The following is a 14,290-nucleotide window of genomic DNA, read 5'->3' on the forward strand; positions in this document are numbered from 1 at the left end:
ACATGTTTGTTGCAGCATTGGTACATGCGCATACTAGCCAATTTTTAATCCTTGCCAGCTCCCCCCCACCTTAATTTTGACCATTTCCAACTGGTTTTGCACAATCTCCCCCTTGGGGCGGGTTGCTTTCTGTCGCCGTTCTTCTGTTTTATTTCTGTGTCAAAACCTAACCCAACCTTTGACCAGTGCGCACAAACCTGCCGAGTCACACATGTGCTCGGTAGCTCGCCCTGCGCGGCTGCCGCAAAGTGTGGTTCTACGTCGAAACGCGATCACTGGAGGATGTGAGCATTGACGTCGGCGAGTCGAGCCGACGAGACAAGAAGGCCTCGTTCGTTTGATTTCTCCTGATTCGGTGAGTTATAACTTCCTGCCCGGCGGCCCTAGGCGGCCAAACCCATTCCGAATGCTCGAAGCCTGCTCGAAGGTTGCTCGCTCTGGGGTTGGAAAAAGGGTCTCCTGTCGCCGATCGCCAGTTGGAACGGTTTTAATCAGCAAAAGTGCACTTATGCAATGGCTCGACACAAACCCATTGCATACAATGGTTTGTATTTATTTTCCAATCAACTCTCGTATGAGAAAATTCACCCTACCAAGATTGAGACTCTCTTTCGCCTTGAAATGGGGTCAGCTAAGCAGAGCGGTTTTTTAACTTTACCAGCCGCATCTTCAGTCGCACCGCAATACACTTCAAAGCAAACGAAACCCCTTCCGCGATAGAGTTTCCTCCCTTCAGTATCGGGCATTATGCAACCTGGTTCGGAATGAGGAGGGAAAAAAATGGCTATTTAACCAAAATTTTACCCACTTGCAAACCGGTAAAGTGCGTTCGTCCCCAACCCCCCGCTACAACATCGGTAACGAGATTATCGCATCTTGAACTGGAGCAAAAATACCGTCGCGCAGTGTGTCACCGTGTCGAGCCCACGAGCGTTTCGGTAACGACGACGCTTCGGTAACCGTAATCGATAAAGCAAAAGGTAGGTTCGCCCGTCTACCGGCCTCCCTTCGTTGAAGTCATTCGTTCGCGACACCTTGAACGCAGCATCAGCTCGCAGACGCAGGGTAAACATTAATTACCAACCGAAAACAGTTTCGATCCATCTTTCAGCATCGGGTACAAACCGTACCCGTGGAGCAAACCGACCGCGCGAGCAATGAAATCGAACCCATTGCAGCCATTTGCAAACAAACGTCACTTGTTCGGGCGCGGAAGCGTCGAAATTTCCTTTCAGCATCGAGGGATGAGGCATGGGCGGGATGGGGGATCCTTTTGGGGTGGATGGAACGGTCCATTCCTCGGGCAGCGAACCAGTTGTCCGAGCCGACCGGCCGTAGCGTGACACACGATAAAATGCACGCACTATCCTAACATGAGCCAAACAAGAAAGAAGGCAAAAGCATCCAATCCACTCGAAAGCCCCAATCGTCAACACCGCAGCACACGAACACGCGAAATGGGACGATCGTAACGGGGTCCGCCCTGCGGGGAGGAGGAGGAGGAGGAAGAAAAAATGGACTGGATGTGAGGGAACGGCATGGAAAAGTCCAACATCAAACTGGACCAAACACCGGAGTGGTTTTCGAAGCCGCGGGGGAAGAAAGGGAAAGCAGTAAAACATAATTTGTCGTTGACATAACTTTTATAAACAAATCAATCTACTTTCTTATCTGCTATATAAATCTCCGAGCGCGTCGCGCCCTCGAGGGCAAACGTCGTGGGGCGGAAGAGAGAAAGAGAGAGAGGGGACTGGGACAAGATGAAACCGAGAAGTCACGGTCCACGGCTAGGTAGATTTTCTTCGCCGCTTTTGGATGTTAGATTATGGGGCGGTGTTGGGGCGGAAGGGCATAGAAAACGGTCCACTCGCGAAGGATTGCACAATCCGAACTCTTTGCGTGGTCGTAATTCGTTGTGCATGTGCAGCGGGTACAATATTTTACAACAGTATCACATCTTTCAGAGGGGATGGAAAATTACAACACTATTTCTAACCGAGGGTAGAAACCACTCCGGAAATCCATTGCATCACAGGACATATAAGGAAATCTGACTAAAACCTCCAATCATTTGTGCAGATGAAATAAAGAATTCAGTTGCTTCAACATCTCAAACTAATCCATCGATGCTGAAATGGAACTAACAAACGGCTCTGTAAGTTCCACGATCATAAAACTATACCTCCCGGGGCATTGTGTTTGTTTAAGAATATCCTCCCATAAACGCCAGCTCCTTCCTACTGACGTTTCCTTTCAAGCCGGTGGTCAATCTCTAGCTTCCTGTGGTTGTTTGCATATCATAAACTTGTTTTGCAGACACAATCTGCTGCATCGAAAACGAACAATCATGTTCTTACATCAGAAGCTGTGTTCGTCACAAGACGGACCTCATTAAATTTTGTTTTCAACGAACTCTCATAAAATCAAGGGTGTATTCAAGTACAAAACGGAGGAAGGTAATAGGGAACACTGCCATTAAGCCCCGCAGCAAACGCTCTGGAACTAGGCTAGGTTCGAACAAGTGTCAACGGTGTGTCGGGGTCATAATGAACTTCTTGGACAGTACAGCCCTGCAGCCACAATGTAGATCAATCCGTGCAGGAATGTATCGGTGATCTTTTTGGTCCGCCTAGACTTCTTGTTAAATTGTGAAACCGATACCAAACGGATCGGTTGATAGCGAACCAAAGCTGAGGAATTCTCGGAGGTACGACAGCGAGACTTAACTTATTCTGCAGTCCCCCCCCCCCCCCCCCTCTGGAGCGAGGATAAATATCAAGGCTGCAGTCGGGAAGGAACTTCATTACGGTCAGGGAATTGTAGCAGCACCGTAACCTTTGGCGGACCAAGTTGGTTTAATTATCACCCTATACTTACTTACCTTACTATCGTGATGGACGTGACCTGCGATGGCTTCGTGCGTGCCCACAGTTTCCGAAGAACGACTGTTGAGGGAGAAAAGAGCGATCGTTTCGCTAGTGTTGGGAAATGGAGTACGGATTTGATCTCAAATTCGGGATCCTCAGAGTTTTTATGCAAGATTGGAATATAGATCAAAACTCCAAATCCATTTAGATGCCTTGGGAGTTGGACTTAAATCTGGAATTAAGGTCTCTTGGCATCTGGATCGGCCATCTGACACCTGTCACAGCTATATTTTGCATCGGATTCTGAATCCGCTGGATCGAGTTCCAGCTGAGATTTTATTTTCTCATCACTAGTTTGAACTCTGCCTTCCTTACAAAAGAAACACTGCAAAGGATTTAATTGGACCGTTCCATGTGAGTTAAGATAACTGAGATATTCGTGAAAAAGTCAATGACAGTGACATAAACTAAGCAATGCTAATTGTAAATTATTCAGCAAGTCAATATCAATTAAAGCATAGGCCCATAGCGAAATAGATACGAAATGTTTGCTATGACAAACTGAACTGATAAGAAGAAACTATAAATAACTCTTTTCGAAAGTGATCAGTTCCGTCATCTCCGACTACCGGAAAAACCAAAAAAACCAAAGAGATTATCAAATCTACCGCAATCAGCAATCAAGCAAAGTTCAAATCCCATCCTTTCTACCGGACGCTAAATCGCCACGGAAAGGCTACGGCTGAAAATGATCCACCCGGGCAAGATCGTTATCGTCCGGACATCGGCGCAGTCTGCTCACGCCGCAGACCGAGGTCATTTAACATCGGCATAACTTCCTGCCCTGCCCCCGGTCCCCCCGGTCCCCCCGGGGAAAGGAGTGTCGCGAAAGGTGTTTGCAAATTTTAATCCCATCCTGGACGAATCCTATCGAATAAAGCGATTGTCAACACTTGCGCACAGCCCTCGGGACGCTCGGCGGGATCGCGCCAATCAATCATCCTCCCCCCATCCGCCGACTCGAAGGAGAAGGAGGGTGAAGGTGGCAGAAGGAGACATCACCTGTTAACAACTCTTCGCAAGGCAAGGTGCGCGAAACGCGTACGTTTTGGGCAATTTGTTTGAAATGTTGAGCGGGAAAGTTGAAGACATTTCGGACAATTTTTATCCCCGCACCCGTCACGGTGATCAATCGGTCATCCCCCTCCCTTCACCCTACCACCCTTCTCGCTGCGATCACTCATTCCACTCCCTTGTCGCTCGCAACTCGCCGGGTCATCGACATCGGGGCGGGCAAAAATTTTGGCAAATCCGAATTTAGTGAAGAATAAAGTGAGTAAATCGCGAGAAAGAAAAAAGATACAACCAAAAACACCCATTTTCGCTTGCGGCTAAATGCGAAATGCAAACGAACGAACGCTGCTCGTACGCCGGGGGTATTATGTCAAACGGGGAATTTTATCTGATCGTCAGCGTTTGATGTTGTTTTCTTGCGTTGTTTTCCCAAACAATTTTCTGTGACAACGCTTTCGGAAGGTCGGTTCAACATTAAGATGCAAAAAAAGGCAGAAACGGCGCATACGGAACTTTCTGATCTTACATACAAATTAGATGTGAAAATTAAGTGAAAACCCAACAAAATATGTATTATTCAAATTTTACACAAACGGTGCTTATGTAGCGTCTTTTTTTCTAGAAGAAAAAAATATGTGAGAAATAAAATAATTGTGAAACATAACGGATGCTGTTGTCGGACAACTCAAATAGCAAAAAAACCCTTCTATTGCATCACTCCTTACCCCGCCCACACGTAACGAAAGACTAACATTTTACCTAACTTTAGTTTTCCTTCCGTGCCGTAATTGTCTCGTGGGACGGGGGGAAAAATGGCAAACCAAATCAATTAGGCATGTTTGTGACCACGAACACAACAAGACGGGGGTCTAAATGAGGCGAAAAAACGACGCAGCTGTCACCTGTCTCCGAACCCCTGGCGGGGAAAAGGGTGACCGAAGCTATAAACGCCCAATTCACGTCACCCAACAGTCACGACAGGTTGACGAAAGGGCAGCAAGCGAAGAAAATGCACCGTACTGTCCGGTTCCGCGGTAGCCCTTCGGAAGGAAGTTGCTTCAGCCCTCGGGTTGGGCGCCGAAACTGATTGGGACGCGGTGACGAACGCGACACCCCGCGGTGCGCCAAGTTACGTAAGACACGCGGCGTTACACCCCGTTTCGAATGGGAGACTTTTTTCCCGACCCCAGGCAGAAGACGTCCGAAAATGGGATAAACTGAGCACGAGCCCAACAGCGCCGGATATGGTCGCTGCTATCGTTTGGGTGGTGGGAAAATTGATTAACTTTCCACCTTCATGGAGTGATTGTCACGGGTGTGAAATTGGTTCCCCCCACAGCGTTACGCGGACGGAGGCAGAATTGCATGGAAAGCCATCTTCCGCGCTTATCGGCGCACACTCAGAGCGGATCGTGAATCTCCAAACAGCTCGCTGGCCCACGACGGAATTAATATAGTTTCCCATTTGCTTTCGCAGCTAATTGTCACACTCTGTTTCGGCAGGTTGCCGCCCCGTTTCCGGGGAGCACAGTGCATTATTTATGCTACCGGGAAGCGACCCATAATGCATCCCATTTAGAGGTGCCTCTAAAGCGGCCAGCATCCGGCGCGTCACAATGAGCGGGGAACAGTGTTCCGAGCGTTGACTTTTTAAGGGCCGGAACGAAGTGGAACCCATGGGGAGCCCAATTGGCCTGCGAAGAGCCAGCCAAACATTATGATGGAATGTGGGAACGGAAAGGAATTGTTTAAAAGAAACATCCAGTTGGAAAGAAAAAGGGGTAAGACAAGATTCCATAATGCACATTCCTCTTTTTTCTCGCGCCGGTGGAACCGACACTTTATGATGGATACGTGTATTAAAAGTATTCGGCCGCAAACAAACTGCCACCAGATGGTCCGTTCATTTTTAGCACCTAATAAAAATGAAGAAAAAAAAACAAAACGACCTTCCTGAAGATAACATACCCGAGCAAGCTGAGAAAAAAAACTACTTTCGCCCGCCAGTCAACCCTCGGCGAGTGTTCCTGCCGCACTTGTTACCATTTCGGTGGTGGCGCAAAGGCACAGCACGAATCGGTTACCGTTTTGCGCCCGCTTATGCAATCGGCGCATTTGCAACGGGGCGGTTTTCTTTCCACCCCTCCGCGCCAAAACCGAACGAATTCGGTATCGAATTTGGACAACTTTTCGCTTTTTCGACAACCGCACCGCCACACGGTCGGTTTTCCTTTTATTTTTTTGCCTTTTTTTGCTGCTTAATGTCAAAGATGACTGGCCCAAATTGTGCGCGGCAAGAACTTGATTATTTTTCCCTTTTTCTTCCCTTGTGCGCGCCATCTGGTCCAACGGGTGGGCATGTGGCGCGGCTGAACGAGAAAAGAATGATGCATGCATGATGGTGCTGGTCCGACGCCTTTTCCTCCCTTCTCTCCTGGGGGGGGCTGGACCAGGACCATAAACGGGGAACCAGAACCTGCGAACCCGCCACCACCCGTGCGCTGAACGAGGGTAACCCATATATCGAAACTACTTTCCAATTTCCCACTTCCCAGATCAATGACAAAAGCCCACGTTAACGAGCGCGGGTGCCCGGGGCTTTTGGGGCGGTTGGGAAAAGGCGCTTGGCAAATGGTGCACTTGCATAATTCGGTTCGGGATGGAAAATGAGGCGCCGCGTGAAGAATGCTGCGCTGGAGAACCACTATTACACAATTGTTTGGCCGGCAAGTAGTTCAAGCACCCTCGAAAATTATCCGGTTTGTCACAAAATAAAGTATGCTTTTAATTTTGCATGCATTGAGTAATGTTGTTCCTTTTTTTGTCATCGAATCTTAAAGTGTATAAACAACTCCTTGTTATAACATCATCAAGCTTTACTGCATGCAATTTGACCAACTTTAAAATTTGATTTTGCTGCTTTCCAGGAAAGGGCATTTTTAAAACAACTACCGTATTTCAATCATCGAGCGAACGAGTTCATAAGCGAAGAAACATACATTCTTTGATTTTATTTTCATATCATTACGTCATAATCAACAACTATTTCATTACTTCACAATAAATAAAATAACTCTTACATTACTCAACCTCATCAACTTAAAACGATAAAAACAATTGTTTTGTCATCATAACTTTTTAAATGATTTGTGTCTACTTTGAGTGCGTTATTAAAGTTCATAAAACCAGCTGTAAATCTAATTCTCATGTTTAACACTATCCACACTTTTAAATACAATAATTGATGGATGAATTGGGAGGTTGAATGCACTATAAACCTTTTGTAATTATAAATTTATCATGTGATTAATTTCGGTGCTGGCCCTTTTAGAGTCTTCTTATCAGATGCAGGGATTATGCAAGCATCAAAAATGCCACAGGATGACACACTTTCGAATTTTACTCCCTTCAATAAGCATTGCCTCTTAAGAAAAGCTCATACCTCAAACAAGTACAATCGAAAGTAGAATTTTTGGTCTAGTTTTCTCTCGACTCGGCAAGGACTTTGGTTTGAAAAGAAAAAAACTGAACCCGGTGTAGAAGCGGTTCAGAATGGTGCAACTTTCGTTGAAGCGCTCTCCGCTTACAAGTTTCGTGAATTTCTGGGTCGATTGTACGTATCAAGCGTGGAATGCTCAACCAGTCGACCCTGGGAGCACGTTCTGCACTCGCGCGCCTTTCCGCCTGGGTTTCGATGGGTTTGCTTTAAAACGAAAGCAAAAAAAAGGTTCTCTCAGGTCGGCCCCATCCATCTCCAGTGCCTGAACGGATTTGCTCCGTTCGAGGACCGGAGGATGTTTGGGGGACGGTTTTCTTTGTTTTTATTTATTTCTGAACATTTTGAACGCCCCTTTTTACAATCTATCCTCCAGCGAATCCTTTCACTTCTGGGCTCAGTTAAACATTATTTTAAAAAATACATTCTTTTTCCTTTAGCCAAAAGGCAGCGACCACCCGGAGATAAATTAGTGTAAAGTAAGCAGGACGTCTCTGCTGCAGAAATGCATTTACTCAACGCGAGAAACGACAGGGAGCAGAAAACAGAAGCACTAGAAACATTAGCCCACAAAACCCGAAAAAGACTGCTTCAGCAGCAATTCGCGCCACCATTGCTCGTAATTGGTTCGCCTCCAACCGGTGAACCATTCCCCGCAAACGCTTTGACGAGATAGGATGCAAGGAAAAGGAGTTATTTAATTTCCCTTCCCTCGAGAAGGAAAGATTTTGGCAACGACCGTTGTCTGCGAAGTCGATAATAAACTACCTACTCCAAACGATCTTCCATTACATGCACTTTTTCCTCGCTGCAACGCATGGTCTGCATTGTTGCATTCAACGCATTGTGTGTGTGTGTGTTGATACATGATTGTGTTTTATAGTGTACGTTTTGAAGTTGAACCATTTTTGTGTTGTTTTTTCATTACCGCTTACCCTGGACGAAAGCCTTTTGCTAATAAAGACGTCCTGCACGAACTGCGCCATTATGTTCCGTGCAGGTTTGCTCGGGTTTTTTTTTTTTTTTTGTATTTCTTCACCCGCAACCTTCACGCTTTCGACAACCATGTCAAGCAACCATTAAGCAAAAAGAAGAAAAGCTTTTTCATGTTACACACCGCAAACGACCGCGTAGTGCCGTGCAGGACAATCGCGGCGACTATAAGACGATGTATCGAACAAATATTTCGTTCCAGAACGGTTGGTTACAGAGTTTTGTCCAACGAGCTGGGTGAGGGAGATAAGAATGAAAAACAAAAAATCCAACTCCTCTGCGTTCCACTTCACATTCCTGAGCCTCAATTTTCCACCAAAATTTGGGATCATTTGTATGCGATGAAGCTGGATATTAGAGGCATCGAAGGTTGCACTTGACATTGGTTGATTTGCATATAAATTGCTCTTGAATAATTTTATAATCATCGGCAAATTGCTATTATTTAAACAAAAACCAATGCTTACTCTAACCTAAAACTCAAATTTGGATGAAAAATAAGACAAAATAGAATGATCGAATATTCCACCGGGAGAATTTGGGAAAAATGGTTAAGCAAATGATAATCATCTATAAGGTAATTATGGACATTGCCAACATCTTGACATCACCACAAAGAAGTGAAAAATTAAATTGATTATGCCATGCAACAATATTTGCTTGTATTTGCAATCCGCTCAAAGTAAACAAAAGCATATGAAAAACCCGTACAGTAGGTTTGCAAAGGAAGATGTATAAATACACAATGAATGCTGATATCGGTATCGCTCGCCATCGAGTTCCCACACGCGAGCACATACCGTGCAGAATAAAAATGGGTTTTCTCCACATTGGCTCCCACATGGACAACTAATTGGGCTTATCTTATGAAACCGTCCCTATCAGTTCAATTACTATACCCGCCTTGGGAATGCGCACGACTGACTCCGGAGAAAGAACCACCGATCGGTTTGATCTGATAACTTCGCAAAACTCCCGTGGACATGCGCTAAACATGACGCGATTAGGAAAGCAAAACATGCGCTAATCAAACGTGGAATGGAAATTCGTCCCCCACCGCGTCGGCTGAGCAAAGTACATTCTCAGCATTGCAAGGAAAGCGTATCTAGTCTTGCATTTTTCTCTCCCACTCGACACAAATCACCTATCTCCAGCATCAGCATCGATGCGAGGGAAAACCCGATGGCGCCAAGCTGACAACGCTTTTCGGGCTGCCAGTGCCCGCAGTTCGTTAGCATTATGCTTCAGTTCGTTATCGTTCGTGACGCTGTTGGGGGGCCAACGAACGACGTCAGGGGAGGGGTGGTTTGGTTCGCCCAAGGCCGGCCGAAGGAATTCGTACGCTAAAAGCGTGCAATTTCACGTACGCCAGCACTTTAATAACTATCTTTTGCGCACCGTGCCGTCGGTGCAACGGTCGCAACCGGCCTGTCACTGCGCCCTTCCACGCCCCGCGACCTCTTGGCGCGTTTCAAAATCAAATCATTTTTTGACAACCACACAAGGAAGTCGCCACATCGACATGATTAACGATGGCGTACGCGAACATTATCGATTATGCGCTCGCCATTGGATCTGTCATTAGTTGATGGAAAAACTATGCGATAAACTAAATGGAGTCGGCCTTTAACTAACCAAGCACACGTTCGGTCGGGTTTTGCTCAGATGCCCAGCAAATGATAGGCGTAACAATCCATGACCATCTCGTACCAATTAGACACTATGAATATCAGTAGCTTGTTACTAAAACCAACTACAAGCTGATTCGTTATTATGACACAATCGTCCTACGGATCGCGTACCTCACATGCTGATAACGATTTGCAGCGAACGAGATTAACTTTCACCCCGCCGTTCAACTCCCCCCGGTCCGCTCGGGTTGTTCATTTGCTCCAACGAGTTTGGGTTTTGTAACGCGGTGGAAAAATAAGGTTTTGCCCAACGGCTAATTAGTACGCCCCAAGCGGGCGGGTCGTGTTTTTGGCACGAAATGGGAAAGAGCACGACGAGCCGGCCGATCTAGTAGCCCGCCTGAACCAAAAGTTTGGCCCACTTTGGATTCAACCAATCTTCCGTAACTACCGCGCGCTGGATTGAGACAAACCTCGGTTCATTCAGGGGATGCCCTCCTGCGTGATTAGCGAGCGCTAGGAGCTAATCTTGGGAATGCATTGCCAGGTCGGGCAAAAGTTCACCCACAAACTCAAACTATACTCACTTACCTGCCAATGGAGCTGCGCTGTACAATCAAAGCCCTTCGCTTCGCGTCTCCGACCGTGTCTGCGGGTTTTCACGGCTGCTTTCCTCGTGCCAATTCTCGAATCAACATCGACACGAGTTGCCAATCGGTATTTGGTTTACTTGCGCCAAATAAAACCAGTCACGCACGCACATTCCCCACGCTGGGAAGAAGAATCTATTGGCAAAAGGGCGCCACCTCGCAAACCGCACGCGCGCTTCGGTTTTGGGAAAATTTCCCAACGCTGGTGTTCGCTTGCAATCGCCACGGGATTCGGTTTGCTTCGTTCTAACGCACGTTCGGTCGTTGCTTGGATTGGAAAACTGTGCGTTGCACCACGGTTGGAGCTGTTTCGGTTGCCTTGCACAACGGTCTGTGCTCGCCCTTAGCAACGATAAGAGCCTACCCCGTTAATGATTGATAATTCGTACGCATTAGTAGCGCTGGTAGTGCAATTACCTTCGCCTCCGTTGACCGGGTTGCATGGAACGGGTTTGGCGGTTTTAGCTGCCCCGCGGGGGTTGTAGGGCTGTCTTGGGAAGTGTTTGTTTGCAGCAACATCTTCAGGAGATGTTACCCCACACGGGATGGTAGCTAAATGTAGGTAATGTACTGTGCAAATTAAATATGCCAGAGCAATGAGGGAAAATGTTTCGAAACGTGTGTCAATTGAGTTTCAATATTCATTGGTTTGAGGCATGGGAGCGGACAAACCAATTTGGAACAGGATTATCCAGGCATGGCATTTCGCCATTTTGACAGTTTCGAATGACCCCAACCATAAACCAGAAGCTGTAGGAATTTTTTTTTTTTATATTTTAAATCAGACTGAACATCGCGATGAAACAAACCCTTTGGTAACGCTTTTCTGTATTGAAAAATTTAAAGTAAATAAATGATGCAATCAATCTTCCGTAACTACCGCGCTGGATTCAGACAAATTTTAGTTCATGTGGAGATGTCGACTTGTGTAATTAGCGATCGAGAAACTGTTTACCTTCAAACATATTCTGTGTCTCAATAATAGTATCGGATTTGTCATCATACCAATTTAATTTCTGCCCTCTTTGCACCTGTTAAATTGATTCAATATCTGATTTCCGACTTTTGATAAATGCTACTTTCAGCCTAAATACTCGCGCGTAATGACTTTCTCCTCTTCTCAGAGCTGTCCATCAGAGAACTCCAGGACGATGTACCAACGTCGTCCATTCGCATGCCTTTACAATTCCGACCCGGAAAGCATTCCGTCATCGGGTCCTATTGCGTCAGTCCACACGGCCACAGCAATACAGCCTGTCGAAGACGAAAAAAGAAACGATCTTATTAATTCATTTGCGGCACTTTGTAGCCGGCGTTGCCACCTTCGCTCGCGTTTTATCAACCGGTGGTATCGAGCAAATCGTAACAATTTTACTTCTTTCTGCAAGTGCCTTCCAGCGAGAAGAGAGAGAGAACGCGGGAGGGCCGAGATTGCGGGCACATTTTAGCGCTACTTTGTTGCAAACCTTGGTTGGCCACTTTTCGCTGTCATCGCCGGCCACTCGGTGCAGTTGCGCTGGCCCGGAGTGCTGGCACTATCCATTTGATTAGCGATAAATTATATTTCAACGGTGCGTAACACATGCGGGTTCCAACGGTGGGTGTGTGGAAGCCAGCGATCGACTTGCGAGGGTTCAATCTCATATGCAAATTTAGTCGGTTGCTAGCTCGTCCCTTTTTTTTTGGTTCACTTAGTTTTTTTCTCGCAGCAAATTTTAATCGCACCCCATTGACGTGTTGAGGTTTGGCGAAGTGTTTCCACACGCGTCACGATCAGTCACGAGAATTTTCTACCAACCGCCGATCGCCGATCCGAATGGCCGGTGCGGGCAGATTGTAGGGACGGGATCATGCAAACAGAGAGCCTAATTGCCGACAGCAGGCAATTTGTAACAATTACCGACCACTGTCAATGCACTGTTTTTCTTATTCGTCCTTTTATTTCCACTCTGATTGTCCTTCCTTCGAAGTCACTTTTTTATCGGTCCACCTTCCCTTTCCAAGGTAAAGCACCACATCGCTGTTAGACCTTGTGTGTTGGACACTTTGAATCATTTAAAATATAAAACACGCAACACCGTTTTGCACGCTAGATTTGGGCTAGGATATGTCAGATAGAGACGAGACCGACTTCAAAGCTTCCGAAGATGAATCATAGGACAACCAGAGCATAAAAAAGTAAGTAAATTATTATTCGTGGATTTAAAAAAAACCTCAATCCGAAAAACCCCAAATTCAACAATATGTAACACTAAAAGTATGATAAACTATGAATTTAAATTGACTTTTTATAAGGTATCAGCTAGGAAAATTGTTGTCAGCATTATTGCTGATTAGTTTCCAATTTTAAAGGTTGCCCATCAAAATTCATTTACCCTTCCCGATATGCAACATCATCTTTAGGCAATTAAAACTCAAGTCAGAATTCACTTAAAAAAATTACCCCTTCTCAACGGAAAAAAACGCGGAAGCATTCTTAACGCCATAAGAACAACATGCTTACCTACATAGCTTTGCTGCGTACGAAAGCTTCGCGTTTAACGTTTCTCGTTTTCCCATGGCACTTGATCGGTTTTTAATGAACGTAACAAAACTGAATCTAAGACTGGCAAAAAAAGGGGAGAAAAAACAACCGCTGAGCAAAGCATACGTAACGCTTAACGCGATCATACTCGCCGTTACTAAATCAATCCCACCGGGTGAAACCCACGCGGCCGAAAATTGATACACATGACATGAAATATCACACCTGAGACATGTGCCGATGTTTCCCATAACCTTAGTCCGGGAGGTCACGCGAAGGAAAAGCCTCCACCGCGGCAGGAAGGATTGTGTAGGCCGCGCCGTTTGACAAATGTATCGGCAGCCGGCCTCACGAACCTCAATCGAGCCGATTAGATCTCGTGCGCGCATTTTCCGCGCGCCAGTTCTGGTTCGTTTGTGATCCCGAAAAGCCGCCCTGCGTACGCTACATTGCGCGCTCCTCCTTGCCAGTGCCACGATAAGAGGAAAATTGGAGATGGAGACACATGCAACGAAACTGTGAACCAGACCGTCGAGTCGAGTTGTGCGAGTTGCGCCGCCGATTCGGTGCGTGCATGCTGTTGGCATACGCATGTTATGCAAATGCACTACCAAGTTGTTCGACCAAGAGGCGGCTTCCATCGGTTCGAAACGAGCCGGTTTGTTTTGGATGGTACGTTGCTGCAGCATTATGGGTTTCTTCAAGTGGAGTGGATGCATTTCACAAAGCTCCACAAATGTGATTGATGTTCATCAGTTTTGTTCCATATCATGATGTTAAAACAAATTTCAAAATAACGTTTTTCTACGTTTTTAATTTTCATCTCAAACAAATTAAAAACTGCATGCATGGAAAATAGGATACTTATCTACTACTTCAAACTATTGGAAACCTGTAATGGGTTTCTGCACGCCACGAAACACTACCACAGCTACATAGCTGCCTTTACCGATGCCGACGTTATCCTGGCACGTCCATTCCCTGCGGTACTTAGTATCAGCTCGCTGTCGCTGTCGGATTTGCGGCGGCATTGCGCAATCGGATCTGGATGACCC

This window comes from Anopheles coustani, chromosome 2, assembly GCF_943734705.1.
Source record: "Anopheles coustani chromosome 2, idAnoCousDA_361_x.2, whole genome shotgun sequence".
Lineage (NCBI taxonomy): Eukaryota > Metazoa > Arthropoda > Insecta > Diptera > Culicidae > Anopheles > Anopheles coustani.